Here is a 21767-nt window from a genome sequence, read left to right as displayed (position 1 = left end):
CACTGATACCACATACAGTTCATTAAAATACCTTGGTAGAAGTGGGTATTGGTGATCAAATGTTAGCTGTACAAGGATAGTAAACCATATTAAGGCAAATGTCTACATTTGTTATGCTATATTTCTTGTCACGTTTGTCTCTGCATGCAAAACAATTGGACCAAATACTCACCACCTGCTTTAGCATGTGTGCATGGGGTCCAGGTTGATGTGGGTAAGGCTACATTTACCCATGAAGCTAGAAAATAAAACAGAAAAGGTAATCAAATTTGGTCTTCTAAATGTTTTATGTTGATAGAAAGTAACACCAAGTCAGGGTGTCATTACATTTAACCATTTCTGAATGGGCCAATGTCATTGGAACAGAGCTTGCAGAGGTTCATGAGTCGATATACAAAAGGATTTCAAATTCACAAACTCCTCTGGCTCAGTATAGGCATTGTGGTGGCTGCAAAAGGATTGTCCTGATGTTTATTTTCCCACAGTTTGCAGACATTTTCCTTGGTGGAGGTAGGGTAGTCAATTTAGAAGCATTTGTGGAGCCCTGTACCCAAGCCGGCCTGATTATGCATCCACCATAGTTGTTGGAACTGTGCTGGAAAGGACAATGTGAAAAGAAAATATCTAAGCCAGCACAGTCTTGGTTGGCACGGTAGAGAAAAGGGTATTAGGCTACACCATCAGTCTTTACTAGAGGGATCTACCAGCTAAGAGCAGTAGTAAGATGGCAATGTCCAGAAACAACCCAAAAGCTACAGTGCATTCGGAAAGTATTCAGACATTTTAGCATTTTGTTACATTACAGCCTTATTCTAAAATGGATTAAATCAACCCCCCCCCCTTAAATCTACACACAGTACCCCATAATGACAAAACAAAAACAGGTTGTAATTTTTTAAATGTATATAAAAAAAATTAAAAATACCCTATTTACATAAGTATTCAGACCCTTTGCTATGAGACTCAAAATTGAGCTCAGGTGCATCCTGTTTCCATTGAATATCCTTGAGATGTTTCTACAACTTGGAGTGCACCTGTGGTAAATTCAATTAATTGGACATGATTTGGAAAGGCACACACCTGTTTATATAAAGGTCCTACAGTTGACAGTGCATGTCAGAGCAAAAACCAAGCCATGAGGTCGAAGGAATTGTCCATAGGGCTCCAAGACAGGATTGTATCGAAGCACAGCATTGAAGGTCTCCAAGAAAATAATTGAGAAGAATGGCACCAGAAAAGGTGGCTGCCATTTTACGGTCCCCTAACCAATTGTACTACTGTGTGTTTTTTTGCGTTATTTGTAACTTATTTTGTACAAAATGTCTCTGCCACCCTCTCTTATGAACAAAGAGTTTCCAGATATCAGGACAGCGATTACTCACCCCGTAGTGGAAGAAGATTGTTTCTTTAACCTCTCTTGGGTAGGGGGCAGTATTTTCACGTCCGGATGAAAAGAGTGCCCAAAGTAAACTGCCTGTTACTCAGGCCCAGAAGCTAGGATATGCATATAATTGGATAGAAAACTCTAAAGTTTCTAAAACTGTTAACATTATGTCTGTGAGTATAACAGAACTGATATGGCAGTTAAAACCCTGTGGACAAACCATCCCCCCCCAAAACAAATTCAGCCTACCACTGTTTTCAATGGCTGTCACTTTTATTATAAGGCGAAATCCTCTCAGATTGCAGTTCCCAGGGCTTCCACTAGATGTCAGTCTTTAGAAAGAGTTCCCTGCTGTTTTTTGGAAAAATGAACCAGAAATTGTAGTTTTTCTAGGTGGCTCCCATTTTGGCTGTAGTGTTTCCAATCTAGTGGAAGAGAGCGTGTTCTTTGGTATTTTTCTCCAGTAAAGACAATAACGATTCTCCGTCTTAAATGTTATCCTTTATTTACGTATTAAGGGACCTAAGGTTTGATTATAAACGTTGTTTAGAAAAGTTTATTAGTAACGTTTGGGATTAATTTTGTATGCATTTTGATGGAGGGAAACTGGGTGGATTATTGACTGAAGCGTGCCAGCTAAACTGAGTTTTTTATGGATATAAAGAAGGACATTATCGAACAAAAAGACCATTTGATGTATATGAGACCTTGTGGAGTGCCAACAGAAGAAGATCAAAGGTAAGGCATTTATTTTATCGCTATTTCTGACTTTCGTGGCGCACCTCCCTGGTTGAAATATGTTTTTCATGCTTTTGTATGCTGGGCGCTGTCCTCAGATAATCGCATGGTGTCCTTTCGCCGTAAAGCCTTTTTGAAATCTGACACAGCGGCTGGATTAACAAGAAGTTAAGCTTTATTTTGATGTATTACACTTGTGATTTTATGAAAGTTAAATATTTATAATTCTGTAAGTTTGAATTTCACGCTCTGCAATTTCACCGGATGTTGGCCAGGTGGGACGCTACCGTCCCACCTGCCCATAAGAAGTTAACGAGTTGGACGCGAAGGATTTACTTCAGACGCCCGACAAGGCCCTTATCCCCGTCATTCGCAGGAGAAAGAGATGGAGATATCGGAGAAGTAGGTCTGGGTGCCTTGTAACGATCCGACGGCGAATGGGTAATCTGCCTTTACCACCATTCCTATTAGCCAACGTACAATCATTGGATAATAAAATAGACGAACTACGATCACGTATATCCTACCAACGGGACATAAAAAAAAAACTGTTTCACCGAGTCGTAGCAGAACGATGACATGAATAACATACAGCTGCCGGGTTTTATGCTTTTTCGGCAGGATAGAACAGCTGCCTCTGGTAAGACAAGGGGTGGCGGTCTGTGTAGATTTGTAAACAACAGCTGGTGGACAAAGTCTAAGGAAGTCTCAAGGTTTTGCTCGCCCAAGGTAGAATATCTTATGATGCGCTGTAGACCACACTATTTACCAAGAGTTTTTCATCTATATTCTTTGTAGCTGTCCATTTACCGCAACAAACCGATGCTGGGACTAGGACCACACTAAATGAGCTGTATACCACCATAAGCAAAAAGGAAAACCCTCATCCAGAGGCGTAACTCCTAGTGGCCGGGGACTTTAATGCAGGCAAATTCAAATCTGTTTTACCAAATTTCTCCCAGCATGTTAAATGTGCAACCAGAGGGGGATTTTTATTTTATTTTTTAATAAATAAATTTAAAAAAACTCTAGACCACATTTACTCCACACACAGAGACGCATACAAAGCTCTCCCTCGCCCTCCATTTGGCAAATCTTACCATAATTCTATCCTCCTGATTCCGGCTTACAAGCAAAAACGAAAGCAGGAAGGACCGTGACTCAGTCAATAAGAAACTGGTCAGATGAAGCAGATGCTAAGCTACAGGACTGTTTTTCTAGACCAGACTGGAATATGTTCCGGGATTCTTCCGATGGCATTGAGTACACCACATCAGTCACTGGCTTCATCAATAAGTGCATTGATGACGTCGTCCCCACAGTGACTGTACGTACATACCCCAACCAGACACCATGGATTATAGGCAACATTCGCACTGAGTTAAAAGGTAGAGCTGCCACTTTCAAGGAACGAGACTCTAACCCGGAAGCTTATAAGAAATCCCGCTATGACCTCCTACGAACCAAACAGGCAAAGTATCAATACATGACTAAGATTGAATCGTACTACAGCGGCTCCGACGCTCGTCGGATGTGGCAGGGCTTGCAAACTATTACAGACTACAAATGGAAACACAGCCGCGAGCTGCCCAGTGACACTAGCCTACCAGACGAGCTAAATTACTTATATGCTTGCTTCGAGGCAAGTAACACAAACATGCATGAGAGCATGAGCTGTTCCGGACGACTGTGTGGTCACGCTCTCCATAGCCAATGTGAGTAAGACCTTTAGAACTGGTCAACATTCAAAAAGCTGCAGGGCCAGATCGATTACCAGGACGTACTCAGAGCATTTGCGGACCAACTGGCAATTTTTCAACCTTTTCAACATTTTCAACCTGTCGCTGACAGTCTAATACCAACATGTTTGAAGCAGACCACCATAGTCCCTGTGACCACGAATACGAAGTTAACCTGCCTAAATAACTACCGACCCGTAGCACTCACATCTGTAGCCACGAAGTGCCTTGAAAGGCTGGTCATGGCTCATATCAACACCAATTAATCTTGATGGTTGTACAGTCGTCTCAAATAAAACTGAAGGACCTCGGCATTACTCTGGACCCTGATCTCTCTATTGACGAACATACAGTGGGGAGAACAAGTATTTGATACACTGCCGATTTTCGTACTTACAAAGCAAGTAGAGGCCTATAATTTATATCATAGGTACACTACAACTGTGAGAGACGGAATCTAAAACAAAAATCCAGAAAATCACATTGTATGATTTTTAAGTAATTAATTTGCATTTTATTCCATGACATAAGTATTTGATACATCAGAAAAGCAGAACTTAATATTTGGTAAAGAAACCTTTGTTTGCAATTAGAGATCATACGTTTCCTGTAGTTCTTGACCAGGTTTGCACACACTGCCGCAGGGATTTTGGCACACTCCTCCATACAGACCTTCTCCAGATCCTTCAGGTTTCGGGGCTGTCGCTGGGCAATACGGACTTCCAGCTCCCTCCGAAGATTTTCTATTGGGTTCAGGTCTGGAGACTGGCTAGGCCACTCCAGGACCTTGAGATGCTTCTTACGGAGCCACTCCTTAGTTGCCCTGGCTGTGTGTTTCGGGTCGTTGTCATGGTGGAAGACCCAGCCACGACCCATCTTCAATGCTCTTACTGAGGGAAGGAGGTTGTTGGCCAAGATCTCGCGATACATGGCCCCATCCTTCCTCCCCTCAATACGGTGCAGTCGTCCTGTCCCCTTTGCAGAAAAGCATCCCCAAAAGTATGATGTTTCCACCTCCATGCTTCACGGTTGGGATGGTGTTCTTGGGGTTGTACTCATCCTTCTTCTTCCTCCAAACACAGCGAGTGGACTTTAGACCAAAAAGCTCTATTTTTGTCTCATCAGACCACATGACCTTCTCCCATTCCTCCTCTGGATCATCCAGATGGTCATTGGCGAACTTCAGACGGGCCTGGACATGCGCTGGCTTGAGCAGGGAGACCTTGCGTGCGCTGCAGGATTTTAATCCATGACGGCGTAGTGTGTTACTAATGGTTTTCTTTGAGACGGTGGTCCCAGCTCTCTTCAGGTCATTGACCAGGTCTTGCCGTGTAGTTCTGGGCTGATCCCTCACCTTCCTCATGATCATTAATGCCCCACGAGGTGAGATCTTGCATGGAGCCCCAGACCGAGGGTGATTGACCATCATCTTGAACTTCTTCCATTTTCTAATAATTGCACCAAGTTGTTGCCTTCTCACCAAGCTGCTTGCCTATTGTCCTGTAGCCCATCCCAGCCTTGTGCAGGTCTACAATTTTAACCCTGCTGTCCTTACACAGCTCTCTGGTCTTGGCCATTGTGGAGAGGTTGGAGTCTGTTTGATTGAGTGTGTGGACAGGTGTCTTTTATACAGGTAACGAGTTCAAACAGGTGCAGTTAATACAGGTAATGAGTGTTGAACAGGAGGGCTTCTTAACCTCTGTCGGGTATGTGGGACGAAATTGTACCACCTAGTCAACAGCCAGTGGAATCGAGTGGCGCGAAATTCAAAAACCTTAAAAATGCTATAACTTCAATTTCTCAAACATATGACTATTTTACACCATTTTAAAAGACAAGACTCTCGTTAATCTAACCACATTGTCCGATTTCAAAAAGGCTTTACAACGAAAGCAAAACATTAGATTATGTCAGGAGAGTACCCAGCCAGAAATAATCACACAGCCATTTTCAAAGCAAGCATATATGTCACATAAACCCAAACCACAGCTAAATGCAGCACTAACCTTTGATGATCTTCATCAGATGACACCACTAGGACATTATGTTATACAATACATGCATGTTTTGTTCAATCAAGTTCATATTTATATCAAAAACCAGCTTTTTACATTAGCATGTGACGTTCAGAACTAGCAAACACACCGAAAATTTCCGGTGAATTTACTAAATTACTCTTGATAATCATTTACAAAATACATAACAATTAAGAATTATAGATACAGAACTCCTTTATGCAATCGCGGTGTCAGATTTTAAAATAGCTTTTCGGCAAAAGCACATTTTGCAATATTCTGAGTAGATGGCTCGCCGTCACGGGCTAGCTAATTTGACACCCACCAAGTTCGGCGTTCACTAAACTCAGAATTACTATAAGGAAAATTGGATTACCTTTGCTGTTCTTCATCAGAATGCACTCCCAGGACTTCTACTTCAACCACAAATGTAGTTTTGGTTCAAAATAATCCATAGTTATGTTCAAATATCCTCTGTTTTGCCCTTACGTTCAGGTCCCTATCCGAACGGTGACGTGCGGACGCATGTCGTGACAAAAATTTTCTAAATATTCCATTACCGTACTTCGAAGCATGTCAAACGCTGTTTAAAATCAATTTTTATGCTATTTTTCTCGTAAAATAGCGATAATATTCCAACCGAGCGATGTTGTTTTCGTTCAAAGGCTGAAAGAAAAACATGGCCACTTCTCGGGGCCGCGCATCTCCTGTCTCTGAGCCACCAGCCTGACCACTCACAAACAGCGCTCCTGTACCTAGCCCAGAGACAGCAGAGATCTAATTCCATTTTCTGGCGCCTTCAGAGAGCCTATGGGAGCCTTAGAAATTGTCACGTTACAGCAGAGATCCTGTATTTTCAACAGAGATGCCACAGAAGCACAAAAAATGGTCAGAGAGGGCACTTCCCGTATGGAATCTTCAGGTTTTGGCCTGCCATATGAGTTCTGTTATACACACAGACACCATTCAAACAGTTTTATAAACTTTAGAGTGTTTTCTATCCAAATCTACCAATTATATGCATATTCTCGTTTCTGGAAAAGAGTAGTAACCAGTTTAAATCGGGTACGTTTTTTATCCGGCCGTGAAAATACTGCCCCCTACCCTAGAGAGGTTAAAGAAAAACTAACAGGTCTGTGAGAGCCGGAATTCTTACTGGTTGGTAGGTGATCAAATACTTATGTCATGCAATAAAATGCAAATTAATTACTTAAAATCATACGTGATTTTCTGTTTTTTTATTTTAGATTCCGTCTCTCACAGTTGAAGTGTACCTATGATAAAAATTACAGAACTCTACATGCTTTGTAAGTAGGAAAACCTGCAAAATCGGCAGTGTATCAAATACTTGTTCTCCCCACTGTATCAAGACTGTTTCAAGGACAGCTTTTTTCCATCTATGTAACATTGCAAAAAATCTGAAATTCTGTCCAAAAATGATGCAGAAAAATGAATCCATACTTTCGTCACTTCTACGTTAGACTACTGCCTTATCCGGCTACCCGGATAAGGCACTAAATAAACTTCAGTGCTAAACACGGATGCTAGAATCTTGACTAGAACCAACAAATTTGATATTACTCCAGTGCTAACCTCTCTACACTGGCTTCCTGTTAAGGCAAGGGCTGATTTCAAGGTTTTACTGCTAACCTACAAAGCATTACATGGGCTTGCTCCTACCCATCTTTCCTATTTGGTCCTGCCGTACATACCTACACGTACGCTACGGTCACAAGACGCAGGCCTCCTAACTGTCCCTAGAATTTCTAAGCAAACAGCTTGAGGCAGGGCTTTCTCCTATAGAGCTCTATTTTTCTGGAATAGTCTGCCTACCCACATGAGACGCAGACTCGGTCTCAACCTTTAAGCCTAAACCCTATTACAGGGGCTGAGTCACTGGCTTACTGGTGCTCTTCCCTGTCGTCCCTAGGAGGGGTGCGTCACTTGAGTGGGTTGAGTCACTGACGTGATCTTCCTGTCTGGGTTGGCGCCCCCTTGGGTTGTGCCGTGGCGGAGATCTTTGTGGGCTATACTCGGCCTTGTCTCAGGATGGTAAGTTGGTGGTTGAAGATATCCCCCTAGTGGTGTGGGGTCTGTGCTTTGGCAAAGTGGGTGGGGTTATATCCTGCCTGTTTGGCCCTGTCCGGGGGTATCATCGGATGGGGCCACAGTGTCTCCCGACCCCTCCCGTCTCAGCCTCCAGTATTTATGCTGCAGTCGTTTGTGTCGGGGGGCTAGGGTCAGTCTGTTATATCTGGAGGTTTCTCCTGTCTTATCCGGTGTGAATTTAAGTATGCTCTCTCTAATTCTTTTTTTCTCCCTCTCGGAGGACTGAGCCCTAGGACCATGCCTCAGGACTACCTGGCCTGATGACTCCTTGCTGTCCCCAGTCCACCTGGCCGTGCTGCTGCTCCAGTTTCAACTGTTCTGCCTGCGGCTATGGAACCCTGACCTGTTCACCGGACGTGCTACCTGTCCCAGACATGCTGTTTTCAACTCTCTAGAGACAGCAGGAGCGGTAGAGATACTCTGAATGATCGGCTATGAAAAGCCAACTGACATTTACTCCTGAGGTCCTGACCTGTTGCACCCTCGACAACCACTGTGATTATTTTTATTTGACCCTGCTCGTCATCTATGAACATTTGAACATCTTGGCCATGTTCTGTTATAATCTCCACCTGGCACAGCCAGAAGATGACTGGCCTTTCTAGGGAGGTTTTCCTAGCCACCGTGCTTCTACACCTGCATTGCTTGCTGTTTGGGGTTTTAGGCTGGGTTTCTGTACAGCACTGAGATATCAGCTGATGTTACAAGGGCTCTATAAATACATTTGAACACCATTATCCCAGAAACCCTAGACCCACTCCAATTTGCATACCGCCCCAACAGATGATGCAATCTCTATTGCACTCCACACTGCCCTTTCCCACCTGAGCTGTAGTCAATGAACAGCAGCGTTCAACACCATAGTGCCCTCAAATAAGGACACTGGGACTAAACACCTCCCTCTGCAACTGGATCCTGATGCCCCCCAGGTGGTAAGGGTAGGTAACACATCCTCCACGCAGATCCTCAACACAGGGGCCCATCAGGGGTGTGTACTCAGTACCCTCTACTCCCTGTTCACTCATGACTGCATGGCCATGCACGACTCCAACACCATGTTTGCCGATGACAAAACAGTGGTAGGCCTGATCAACAACAACGATGAGACAGCCTATAGGAAGGTCAGAGACCTGGCCGTGTGATGCCAGGACAACAACCTCTCCCTCAACATGATCAAGACAAAAGAGATGATTGTGGATTACAGGAAAAGGAGGACCAAGCACGCCCCCATTCTCACTGACGGGGCTGTAGTGGAGCAGGTCGAGAGTTTCAAGTTCCTTGGTGTCCACATCACCAACTAACTATCATGGTCCAATCACACCAAGACAGTCGCGAAGAGGGCATGACAAAGCCTATTCCCCCTCAGGAGACTGAAAAAAACTTGGCATGGGTCCTCAGATCCTCAAAAGGTTCTACAGCTGCACCATCGAGAGAATCCTGACTGGTTGCATCACTGCCTGGTATGGCAATCGCTTGGCCTCCAACCGCAAGGGACGACAGAGGGTAATGCGGACAGCCCAGTACATCACTGAGGCCAAGCTTCCTGCCATCCAGGACCGCTATCTGAGAGGCAGGCGGTGTGAGAGGAAGGCCCTAAAAATTGTCAAAGACCCCAGCCACCCTAGTCATAGACTGTTCTCGATGCTACCGCACGGCAAGCGGTACCAGAGCACCAAGTCTAGGTCCAAAAGGCTTCTTAACCTGTTAGGGCTAGGGGGCAGTATTTACACGGCCGGATAAAAAACGTACCCGATTTAATCTGGTTATTACTACTGCCCAGAAACTAGAATATGCATATAATTATTGGCTTTGGATAGAAAACACCCTAAAGTTTCTAAAACTGTTTGAATGGTGTCTGTGAGTATAACAGAACTCATATGGCAGGCAAAAACATGAAGATTCCAAACTGGAAGTACCTTCTCTGACCATTCCTTGGGCTTCTTGGCTCTGTTTATTGAACATTTAGGATCTTTGCTGTAACGTGACACTTCCTACGGCTCCCATAGGCTCTCAGAACCCGGGAAAAAGCTGAATGATGTAATTCCAGCCGCTGGCTGAAAAACTTTAGCGCCTTTGGTAAGTGCTATATCAGGGGACCATCAGACTGAGGCTCGTGCACGAGGGGATCCCATGTTTTTACTTTCTTTCTCTTTGAACGTAAACATGCTTTCCCGGTCGGAATATTATCGCTTTTTTACGAGAAAAATGGCATAAAAATTGATTTTAAACAGCGGTTGACATGCTTCGAAGTACGGTAATGGAATATTTATAATGCGTTTCGTGACAAAAACATCGGGCGCATAACCCTTATTTACCCTTTCGGATAGTGTCTTGAACGCACTAACAAAACGCCGCTATTTGGATATAACTATGGATTATTTGGGACCAAACCAACATTTGTTATTGAAGTAGAAGTCCTGGGAGTGCATTCTGACGAAGAACAGCAAAGGTAATAACATTTTTCTTATAGTAAATCTGACTTTGGTGAGTGCTAAACTTGCTGGGTGTCTAAATAGCTAGCCCTGTGATGCCGGGCTATCTACTTAGAATATTGCAAAATGTGCTTTCACCGAAAAGCTATTTTAAAATCGGACATAGCGAGTGCATATAGGAGTTCTGTATCTATAATTCTTAAAAGAATTGTTATGTTTTTTGTGAACGTTTATTGTGAGTAATTTAGTAAATTCACCGGAAGTGTTCGGTGGGAATGCTAGTCACATGCTAATGTAAAAAGCTGTTTTTTGATATAAATATGAACTTGATTGAACAAAACATGCATGTATAACATAATGTCCTAAGATTGTCATCTGATGAAGATCATCAAAGGTTAGTGCTGCATTTAGCTGTGGTTTGGGTTTATGTGACATTATATGCTAGCTTGAAAAATGGGTGTCTGATTATTTCTGGCTGGGTACTCTGCTGACATAATCTAATGTTTTGCTTTCGTTGTAAAGCCTTTTTGAAATCGGACAGTGTGGTTAGATTAACGAGAGTCTTGTCTTTAAAATGGTGTAAAATAGTCATATGTTTGAGAAATTGAAGTAATAGCATTTCTAAGGTATTTCAATATCGCGCCACGGGATTCCACTGGCTGTTGACTAGGGTGGGACGCAAACGTCCCACCTAGCCCAGAGAGGTTATGAGTAGAGGCAGCTGCACTTTAACAAATAGTATCACCATAATCAAGAACAGGTAGAAAGGTTGACTGCACAATCTACTTCCGGCTGACAAGAGACAAGATATTTTTCCGTAAAAAAAAAGGCCACTTTATATCTTTGTTTATTTTTTATTTAACTAGGCTGGGCCAATTGTGTGCCGCCCTATGGGACTCCCAAACACGGCCGGTTGTGATACAACCTGGAATCGAACCAGGGTCTGTAGTGACGCCTCTAGCGCTGAGATGCAGAGCCTTAGGCCTCTGCGCCACTCGGGAGCCAAAAACAAGCTCATTCGTATGTTTTTTAAATGCTAAATCATTGTAAATCCAAATAGCAAGGTATTTGTATTCAGGGACTTGTTTGATTATAGAACCATCCGATGAGTGAAGATCCATTAGACAATTTTACGAGAAACAACATGCATTTAGTTTTGCCCGTACTAAGCACAAGTTTTATATCAGTAAGGGCTTCCTGCACAACTGCAAAATCAGACTGTAGCCTTGTCAGCAGTCGGGGCAATCGTACATACCAGTATCATCCGCATATAGATTAAATTTACAATTTAGCAGATTGATCAATAGCATTTATATAAATAGTGAAAAGAACAGGTCCTAGTACCGACCCCTGCGGAACACCTTTATGTACTTCAAGAAATTTGGACTTAACTGAGGCCATCTTGATTGATGGGGTTGTGTCACTAAAATAATTATGAAACCAAGAGCAGGCATCACAAGCCCAATTGAGGACAACTTGTTAAATAAAATAGCATGATCAACAGCAAACACTTTTGACCGGTCAAGTTAAATTTTATTTGCCACATGCGCCGAATACAAGGTGTAGACCTTAGCGTGAAATGCTTACTTACAAGCCTTTAACAACTATGCAGTTCAAGAAAATAGTTAAGAAAATATTTACTAAACAAATAATGGAGGCTATATACAGGGGGTACAGGTTAGTTGAGGTAATTTATACATGTTGGTAGGGGTAAAGTGACTATACATCGATAATAAACAGCGAGTATCAGCAGTGTAAGAATGGGGGGGGGGCATTGCAAATAGTCCGCATGGCCATTTAATTTAATTGTGTAGAAGCTGTTAAGAAGCATTTTGGACCTAGACTTGGCGCTCTGGTACCACTTGCCGTGCGGTAGCAGAGAGCACAGTCTGACTTAGGTGAATGGAGTCCATAAACATGGCAGCACAATTCATTATAGTTTCTAAAGTATTGAGAAAATAACAACTAATGTGGTTGCTGTGATAGTGCTGTACCCTGGCCTAAACCCAGATTGATTTATATTCAAAATACAATGCTCAGATAAAAAAGTAATAATAATAATAATAATATGGTTATTTACCAAAGATTCAAGAATCCTGGCTAGACAAGGAAGCCTGGAGATGGGATGATAATTATCAAGATCACTACCATCCCCACCCTGATGGAGTGGCAGCACATAAGCTGTTTTACAAACTGTTTGAATATTTCCTGATAATGTTAGATTTAAGATACGGGTTACTGAGCCAGTCCCTGGAATTATTGGCATCTATAGCAAGTAAGGCATCAAGGACTTATTTTTCTGGGAATTGAAGAACTGCTAAAACTTAAGTACCATTTTCTGAGTCAAATCTGCAAAATTCTCAAATCAGCATTTAGCCCACTCAGAGATAGAAGGGTTAGACACTCTATAAAAATGATAGCCTGCTGAAATATAATGACAATTAAATGCATCAGTGATGGCATTTTTGTCAATAATGGAATTAATTTGTTGTGGCAGAAGAAGAAGTAGAACTGTTTAGAGATTTGACAGTTTCCCAGAATTTAGCTGGGTTCCCCTTACAATCAGAAAGAGTGGTTACATAATAAATCAGATTTATCCTTTTTGGTCAGTTTTACACATTGATTCTTCAGTTGCCTAAAAGAATGCCAATGCGGGCTTTCGCATGTGTTCCTGGCCTTGACCCAGGCAACATCTTATGAATGACTTGGATAATTCAGGAATAAACCAGGCATACGTTCTACCTTTAACTCTGAGTTTTGAAGGGGGCATGATTATCTACAAAGGTATTGAAGATAATTGCAAAAAAGCTAAATCAGATTCATGGATAGCTGAAATACAATCAAGGTCACTTAAATAAATAGCACGTAAAATAGCTTGTTCAATAAAGTTAAAGTTCCTCTTAGCAGAGGTGGGACATTTTACCATTATTCAAGTCTCAAGTCGAGTACCAAGTAGAACGAGTCAAGAGCAAGTCTAAGAGCAAATCAAGTCTAGTCAAGTAAAAAAAAAAAAAGATCTATACATGCAACGACTTGTTCAACTACAAATATTTGTCTATTTATTGAGGCTACCAGACAGACCTTTTCATTATTTTGTCTACAACACATTTTGATGATGTAATTGTAAAATAGGGAGTTTGTAGAAGTCGTAAAGGCATGATATCAGCAGAAGGAAAGGCAGGTTGACGTGCTCAGAGTGTAGATTTATTTACAGGTCTTGATGAACCAATGGTGAAAGTGCAATATCATACAAAATACACAAGTAGATTTCCCAAATATACACGTGCAATAGCCCAAAAGAAATAGGACAAGTTAAGCCTGATACAGAGGCTATCTGAACAGACACGTGTAGAGGGGCAAGGCTGCACAGCCTCCCCTTGAGAAACCAACTAGAATATCAAACAGCTACATTGGTACTTGGCCCACAGGATCATACAATTACCCAATTGGCAATTACAACCAATAAACTGGTTCCACAATGTAAAAGGCAACTTCCACATCCATTGTAACATTAGTCTTAAAATCAGACTAAATGATTAATGAAATTTCAACACTATTCATACATGGAACAACCTTTTTGTCTTATTCAATGTTCTGACTAAAGCGTGGCGGTGCAAGCAACATTACGGTGTTGAAATTACTATTTCTGTGCGCACTGAGGCACGTGCGCTGCTATTACACACAACAAAAATGACAGACATATATAACAGACTCGGAACTCCGACATAACCCAGGAAATATGAACAAAGGAAGCCATACACTGTAGTAAATAAACAGAACTTCTACGGTAAGCATTGAAAATTGAAACAGCGCACATAGACCAGACCTACCGCTTCTTAAACTTGCTTTTAATGAGAATAACAGACTAACACATTTTTATGCAAATTTGGTTGCCCAAAAAGTAATATTGCAGCTGTAATATTCTTGATCAGCAAAGAATTTTTGGAGCTGCATATTTATTAGAGGTCGACCGATTAATCGGAATGGCCGATTAATTAGGGCCCATTTCAAGTTTTCATAAATTGGTAATCAGCATTTTTTGGACACTGATTGTGGCCGATTACATTGCACTCCACGAGGAGACTGCGTGGCAGGCTGACTACCTGTTACGCGAGTACAGCAAGAAGCCAAGTGAAGTTGCTAGCTAGCATTAAACTTATATCTTATAAAAAAAACAATCAAACATAATCACTAGTTAAACTAGTAATATCATCAACCATGTGTAGTTATCTAGCTTGTCCTGCGTTGCAAATAATCGATACGGTGCCTGTTAATTTATCATTGAATCACAGCCTACTTCGCCAAACGGGTGATGATTTAACAAGCACATTCGCGAAAAAAGCACTGTCATTGCACCAATGTGTACCAAACCATAAACATCAATGCCTTTCTTTAAAATCAATACACAAGTATATATTTTCAAACCTGCATATTTAGTTAATATTGCCTGCTAACATGAATTTCCTCTAACTAGGGAAATTGTGTCACATCTCTTGCTTTCCGTGCAAACAGAGTTGGGGTATATGCGAACTATGTGAAGACCATTTCTTCCTAACATAGACCGTAATTAAATTTGGCAGAATTGTACATAATTATGACATAACACTGAAGGTTGTGTAATTTAACAGCAATATTTAGACTTAGGGATGCCACCCATTAGACAAAATACAGAACGGTTACGTATTTCACTGAAAGAATAAACGTTTTGTTTTAGAGATTATAGTTTCTGGATTTGACCATATTAATGACCTAAGGCTCGTATTTCTGTGTGTTATTATGTTATAATTAAGTCTATGATTTGATATAGCAGTCTGACTGAGCGGTGGTAAGCAGCTGCAGGCTCGTAAGCATTCATTCAAACAGCACCTTCGTGCGTTTTGCCAGCAGCACTTCGCAATTCTTCAAGCATTGCGCTGTTATTGACTTCAAGCCTATCAACCCCCGAGATTAGGCTGGTGTAACCCATGTGAAATGGCTAGCTAGTTAGCGGGGTGCGCGCTAATAGCGTTTCAATCGGTGACGTCACTCGCTCTGAGACCTTGAAGTAGTTGTTTCCCTTGATCTGCAAGGGCCGCGGCTTTTGTGGAGCGATGGGTAACGATGCTTCAAGGGTGGCTGTTGTCGATGTGTTTTTGAAATCGGACAGTGTGGTTAGATAAAGGAGTCTTGTCTTTAAAATGGTGTAAAATAGTCATATTGTTGAAAAATGGAAGTTTTCGGATTTTAGAGGAGTTTGTATTTCGCGCCACGCCCATCATTGGATATTGGAGCAGGTGTTCCGCTAGCGGAACGTCTAGATGTAAGAGGTTTTAATCTGACTTGCCTAGTTAAATAAAAAGGTGTACAAAAAGTATATATATAAAAAAAGAAAACGGCAAATCGGTGGCCAAAAATACCGATTACCAATTGTTATGAAAACTTGAAATCGGCCCTAATTAAATCGGCCATTCCGATTAATCGGTCGAGCTCTAGTTTTGATTACAATACTAGGTGGGTGAATATATTTTATATGACAAACATGATTTTTTGTTAACTTGTAAATAGTAGCCTACACCAAAGTGTGATTAAATAATTTCTAACTTAATTTCTGCTAGTTAGTTTTTGCAACCATGTGGGTTTTAGCTCGCTCAAGCCTGCTAACCGAGGAGTGTTAATTCATCTGTTTCCATACGTTTCATTTTAAAACATTTATCGTTACAAAAGGAGTTGTTTAAGCTAACTGCTCAAATATTTATCTGTACATGGAATTTATTTGTTTTTTTACTCTTTGTTCCCTCTAATCTTTATAGGAAAATGCTACAGGCACTATCTGATGTGTGGAGACATTTCACTTCAGCTAATGTAGAAGGAAAAGCTCTGTACATTTGCAAATACTGTGCCAAATCATATGTGAGGAATGCAACAAAGATGCAGAATCACCAAGTGCATAAAGTTCCCTCAGCGCTCACAACAAGCAAACTCTGGCAAAAGTCCCTCTACTTCTATTCGAGGTGAAAATGATGAATCAGACACCTTATCGATAGCAACAGCTCATGGTCCTCCTGGAATCAATAGTTTCTTTGACTCAATTGAGCAATGTAGTCAGAGAAATTATGATTAGTGTCTTGCTCGAGCTGTGCATGCAACTGTTTCACCTCTGATGCTCACAGGCAATATGTATTGGAAGAGATTTCTGAATGTTCTTCGCCCAGCATACACCCCTCCAACCAGACATGCTTTATCTACTAATTTGCTGGATGCAGAGTTCAAGTGAAGGTCAAGCAAATCATAGAGAAAGCAGACTTTTGCAATCATCTGATGGGTGGTCGAATGTTCGTGGGCAAGAAATAATTATTTACATAATCTCCACCCCTCACCAGTATTCTACAAGAGCACAGACACAACAGACACACTGGTCTCTATATTGCAGATGAGCTGAAGGCAGTCATCACTGACCTTGGACGACAGAAGGTATTTGCACTGGTGACAGACAATGCTGCAAACATGAAGGCTGCTTGGTCTAAAGTGGAGGAGTCCTACCCTAACATCACACCAATTGGCTGTGCTGCTCATGGATTGAATCTGCTCCTCAAGGACATCATGGCACTGAAAACAATGGATACACTCTACAAGAAAGCCAAGGAAATGGTAAGGTATGTGAAGGGTCATCAAGTTATAGCGGCAATAACCCTCACCTAGTGAGAAGAATTAAAGCACCACATTGAAGCTGCCCAGCAATACCCGTTGGGGTGGTGTTGTCATCATGTTTGACAGTCTCCTGGAAGGGAAGGAGTCTCTCCAAGAAATGGCCATATTACAGTCTGCCGATATGGATAGCCCCATCAAGAGGATCCTCCTGGAAGATGTATTTTGGGAGAGTGGTAAGCAGCCTGAAACTCCTGAAACCTATAGCAGTAGCCATTGCATGGATTGAGGGAGACAATGCCATTCTGTCTGATGTTCAGACTCTGCTTGCAGATGTAAGAGAAGAAATCTGTACTGCCCTGCCCTTTTCACTGTTGCTCCAAGCAGAGGAAACTGCAGTTCTGAAACGCATCAAAAAGTGTGAAGACTTCTGCCTGAAGCCCCAAGTATGCTGGACCCCAAGTATGCTGGCAAGAGCATCCTGTCTGGTGCAGAAATCAACAAAACCTATGGTGTCATCACTACCGTGTCTCGCCACCTTGGCCTGGATGAGGGCAAGGTTCTTGGCAGTCTGGCAAAGTACACTTCCAAGTAAGGGCTTTGGGATGGAGATGCAATATGGCAGTCGTGCCAACATATCTCATCAGCCACCTGGTGGAAGGGACTTTGTGGATCTGCGGCTCTTTCCCCTGTTGCCTCCATCACCCCCCAAATCCCACCAACATCAGCCGCCTCAGAGCGCAACTGGTCTTGTTTGGGAACAGGCAAAAGCAGGCAACAGGCTGACTAATACAAGGGTTGAAAACATTGGTGGCCATCCGGGCAAATTTGAGGCTTTTTGAGCCTGACAATGAGCCATCCTCAACAAGGTTGGAAAGTGACAGTGAAGATGAGGCCTCAGAGTCTGATGTTCAAGAGGTGGACATTGAGGAGGTCCAGGGAGAAGACATGGAAGCCTGAGAGGAAGACAACTAAAGCTTTAGTTTCGAGACTATCATTTTACAGATGTATGTTGAAAATGATTTTGGGAGATGCGATGGATCATTGGGGATAATTCAATATTCCCTTTTGTTGTTCAGTGAAATCATCCCATGTGAAGAGTCAACTCATTTAATTAAAGTTCAATTCGTAAATAGTTTTTATTTCTATTGGAAGGATTTAACAATTTGCAATGATGTCTACTTATAAAAAAGGTAAAAGGTTTCTGTTTCCATATGATATGGTAAATATATCAAAACGCAAAAAACATCTACATTTAAATGGTATTAATATTAATTTGCATATATTCCTGTTAATTCCCACGGAAAGTTTCCACCTCTGAATATTCCCTAAAATCTGCATGCCTAACCTCCACCGCTGCCAATTCTGTCCGATCTGTAAACATTAAAACCAGACAAAGACCAGCACAAAATTATTCAACCAAGTTTCAGAAATTACCAGAATGTCCACATTGGATTGAGTAGCCAGATTTTTTTTAAATCAACCTTCTGGTATTTACATGAACTAATTCAAAACAGCAGCTGCAGGATTTAAAGGTCAGATGGAGTCTCTAATACAAGTATGCTATGATCAGTAGGTTACCGCTTATATTAAAATACCATAGGATTGGTTTGAATTGGTATAGGTACAAGATTGTCTTGAACTGAAGAATTGGATCTATGCCTCGAGCGAGGACGTGGGTTAAAACAAGAGTCAATGACGGTTCCCTGTTGCGGGACTGCAGTATGATAAATCAGTATTGTTATGGTAGGGATTACCTGAGTGGGACTTGGAGTGATTAGTCAATGTCTTTGCGTATCCTTGAAATGTGAGGACAGGGTCCAGGCACCAAGATAATTTGGATAGACCCCATCCTCACTGTAGAGCATATTCTGTTCCCGAAAGGTGTTAACCTCTCTGGGCTAGATGGGACGTTTGCGTCCCACCCTAGTCAACAGCCAGTGGAATCCCGTGGCGCGATATTCAAATACCTTAGAAATGCTATTACTTCCATTTCTCAAACATATGACTATTTTACACCATTTTAAAGACAAGACTCTCCTTTATCTAACCACATTATCCGATTTCAAAAAGGCTTTACCATGAAAGCAAAACATTAGATTATGTCAGGAGAGTACCCAACCAGAAATGATCACACACCCATTTTTCAAGCTAGCATATAATGTCACAAAAACCAAAACCACAGCTAAATGCAGCACTAACCTTTGATGATCTTCATCAGATGACACTCCTAGGACATTATGTTATACAATACATGCATGTTTTGTTCAATCAAGTTCATATTTATATCAAAAAACAGCTTTTTACATTAGCATGTGACGTTCAGAACTAGCATGCCCACCCAAAACTTCCGGTGAATTTACTAAATTACTCACGATAAACGTTCACAAAAAAACACAATTATTTTAAGAATTATAGATACAGAACTCCTTTATGCAATCGCGGTGTCCGATTTTAAAATAGCTTTTCGGTGAAAGCACATTTTGCAAAATTCTGAGTAGATAGCCCAGCCATCACGGCTAGCTATTTTGACACCCACCAAGTTTGGCACTCACCAAACTCAGATTTACTATAAGAAAAATTGGATTACCTTTGCTGTTCTTCGTCAGAATGCACTCCCAGGACTTCTACTTCAACACCCAATGTTGTTTTGGTTCCAAATAATCCATAGTTATATCCAAATAGCTGCGTTTCATTCTTGCGTTCAAGACACTATCCAAAGGGTGACGCGCCGGCGTGTATCGTGACGGAATATTTTGAAATATTCCATTACCGTACTTCGAAGCATGTCAAACGCTGTTTAAAATCTATTTTTATGCGATTTTTCTCGTAAAATAGCGATAATATTCCGACCGGGAGACCTTGTTTTGGTTCAAACACTGAAAATAGAAAATGGAGTCTTCACATGCACGCGCGCACCAGTGTCATTGTTCTCAGAACGACCACTTTCCAAAACCCCTACTGTTTTTCGCCCAGGGACTGCAGAGTTATCATTCCCCATTCTGGCGCCTTCTGAGAGCCTATGGGAGCCTTAGAAAATGTCACGTTACAGCAGAGATCCTCTATTTTTGATAAAGAGGCTATAGAAGGACAAGAAATGGTCAGACAGGGCATTTCCCATATAGAATCTTCTCCGGTTTTGGCCTGCCATATGAGTTCTGTTATACTCACAGACACCATTCAAACAGTTTTAGAAACTTTAGGGTGTTTTCTATCCAAATAAAAAAAATGCATATTCTAGTTTATATGCATAGTCTAGTTTCTGGGCAGGAGTAATAACCAGATTAAATCGGGTACGTTTTTTATCCGGCCGTGAAAATACTGCCCCCTATCCTAAACAGGTTAAACAACACAATGTAACTCCAAGTCAATCCCACTTCTGTGAAATCAAACTGTCCACTTAGGAAGCAACACTGATTGACAATAAATTTCACATGCTGTTGTGCAAATGGAATAGACAACAGGTGGAAATTATAGGCAATTAGCAAGACACCCCCAATTAAGGAGTGGTTCTGCAGGTGGTGACCACAGACCACTTCTCAGTTCCTATGCTTCCTGGCTGATGTTTTGGTCACTTTTGAATGCTGGCGGTGCTTTCACTCTAGTGGTAGCATGAGACGGAGTCTACAACCCACACAAGTGGCTCAGGTAGTGCAGCTCATCCAGGATGGCACATCAATGTGAGCTGTGGCAAGAAGGTTTGCTGTGTCTGTCAGTGTAGTGTCCAGAGCATGGAGGTGCTACCAGGAGACAGGCCAGCACATCAGGAGACGTGGAGGAGGCCGTAGGAGGGCAACAACCCAGCAGCAGGACCGCTACCTCCGCCTTTGTGCAAGGAGGAGCAGGAGGAGCACTGCCAGAGCCCTGCAAAATGACCTCCAGCAGGCCACAAATGTGCATGTGTCTGCTCAAACGGTCAGAAACAGACTCCATGAGGGTGGTATGAGGGCCCGACGTCCACAGGTGGGGGTTGTGCTTACAGCCCAACACCGTGCAGGACGTTTGGCATTTGCCAGAGAACACCAAGATTGGCGAATTTGCCACTGGCGCCCTGTGCTCTTCACAGATGAAAGCAGGTTCACACTGAGTACATGTGACAGACGTGACAGAGTCAGGAGACGGCGTGGAGAACGTTCTGCTGCCTGCAACATCCTCCAGCATGACCGGTTTGGCGGTGGGTCAGTCATGGTGTGGGGTGGCATTTCTTTGGGGGGGGCTGTGCTCGCCAGAGGTAGCCGGACTGCCATTAGGGACTGAGATGAGATCCTCAGACCCCTTGTGAGACCATATGCTGGTGCGGTTGGCCCTGGGTTCCTCCTAATGCAAGACAATGCTAGACCTCATGTGGCTGGAGTGTGTCAGCAGTTCCTGCAAGAGGAAGGCATTGATGCTATGGACTGGCCTGCCCGTTCCCCAGACCTGAATCCAATTGAGCACATCTGGGACATCATGTCTCGCTCCATCCACCAACGCCACGTTGCACCACAGACTGTCCAGGAGTTGGCGGATGCGTTAGTCCAGGTCTGGGAGGACATCCCTCATGAGACCATACGCCACCTCATCAGGAGCATGCCCAGGCGTTGTAGGGAGGTCATACAGGCACGTGGAGGCCACACACTACTGAGCCTCATTTTGACTTGTTTTAAGGACATTACATCAAAGTTGGATCAGCCTGTAGTGTGGTTTTCCACTTTAATTTTGAGTGTGACTCCAAATCCAGACCTCC

At 42.4% G+C, this 21767-nt stretch overlaps 1 protein-coding gene across 1 annotated transcript in view; it reads right to left on the bottom strand.

Moving 5' to 3' along the window:
- The window catches only part of LOC115164159 (uncharacterized), a 35064-nt gene that overhangs the window by 9297 nt on the left and 4000 nt on the right, over positions 1 to 21767 (bottom strand). Inside the window, exon 2 of the mRNA XM_029716387.1 lies at positions 173 to 238. The gene's annotated coding sequence lies outside the window, so the exon portion shown is untranslated. The remainder of the gene's footprint in view (positions 1 to 172; positions 239 to 21767) is intronic.

This window comes from Salmo trutta, chromosome 3 (genome assembly GCF_901001165.1).
Source record: "Salmo trutta chromosome 3, fSalTru1.1, whole genome shotgun sequence".
Taxonomy (NCBI): domain Eukaryota; kingdom Metazoa; phylum Chordata; class Actinopteri; order Salmoniformes; family Salmonidae; genus Salmo; species Salmo trutta.
This window is presented reverse-complemented; position numbering and strand designations above follow the sequence as displayed.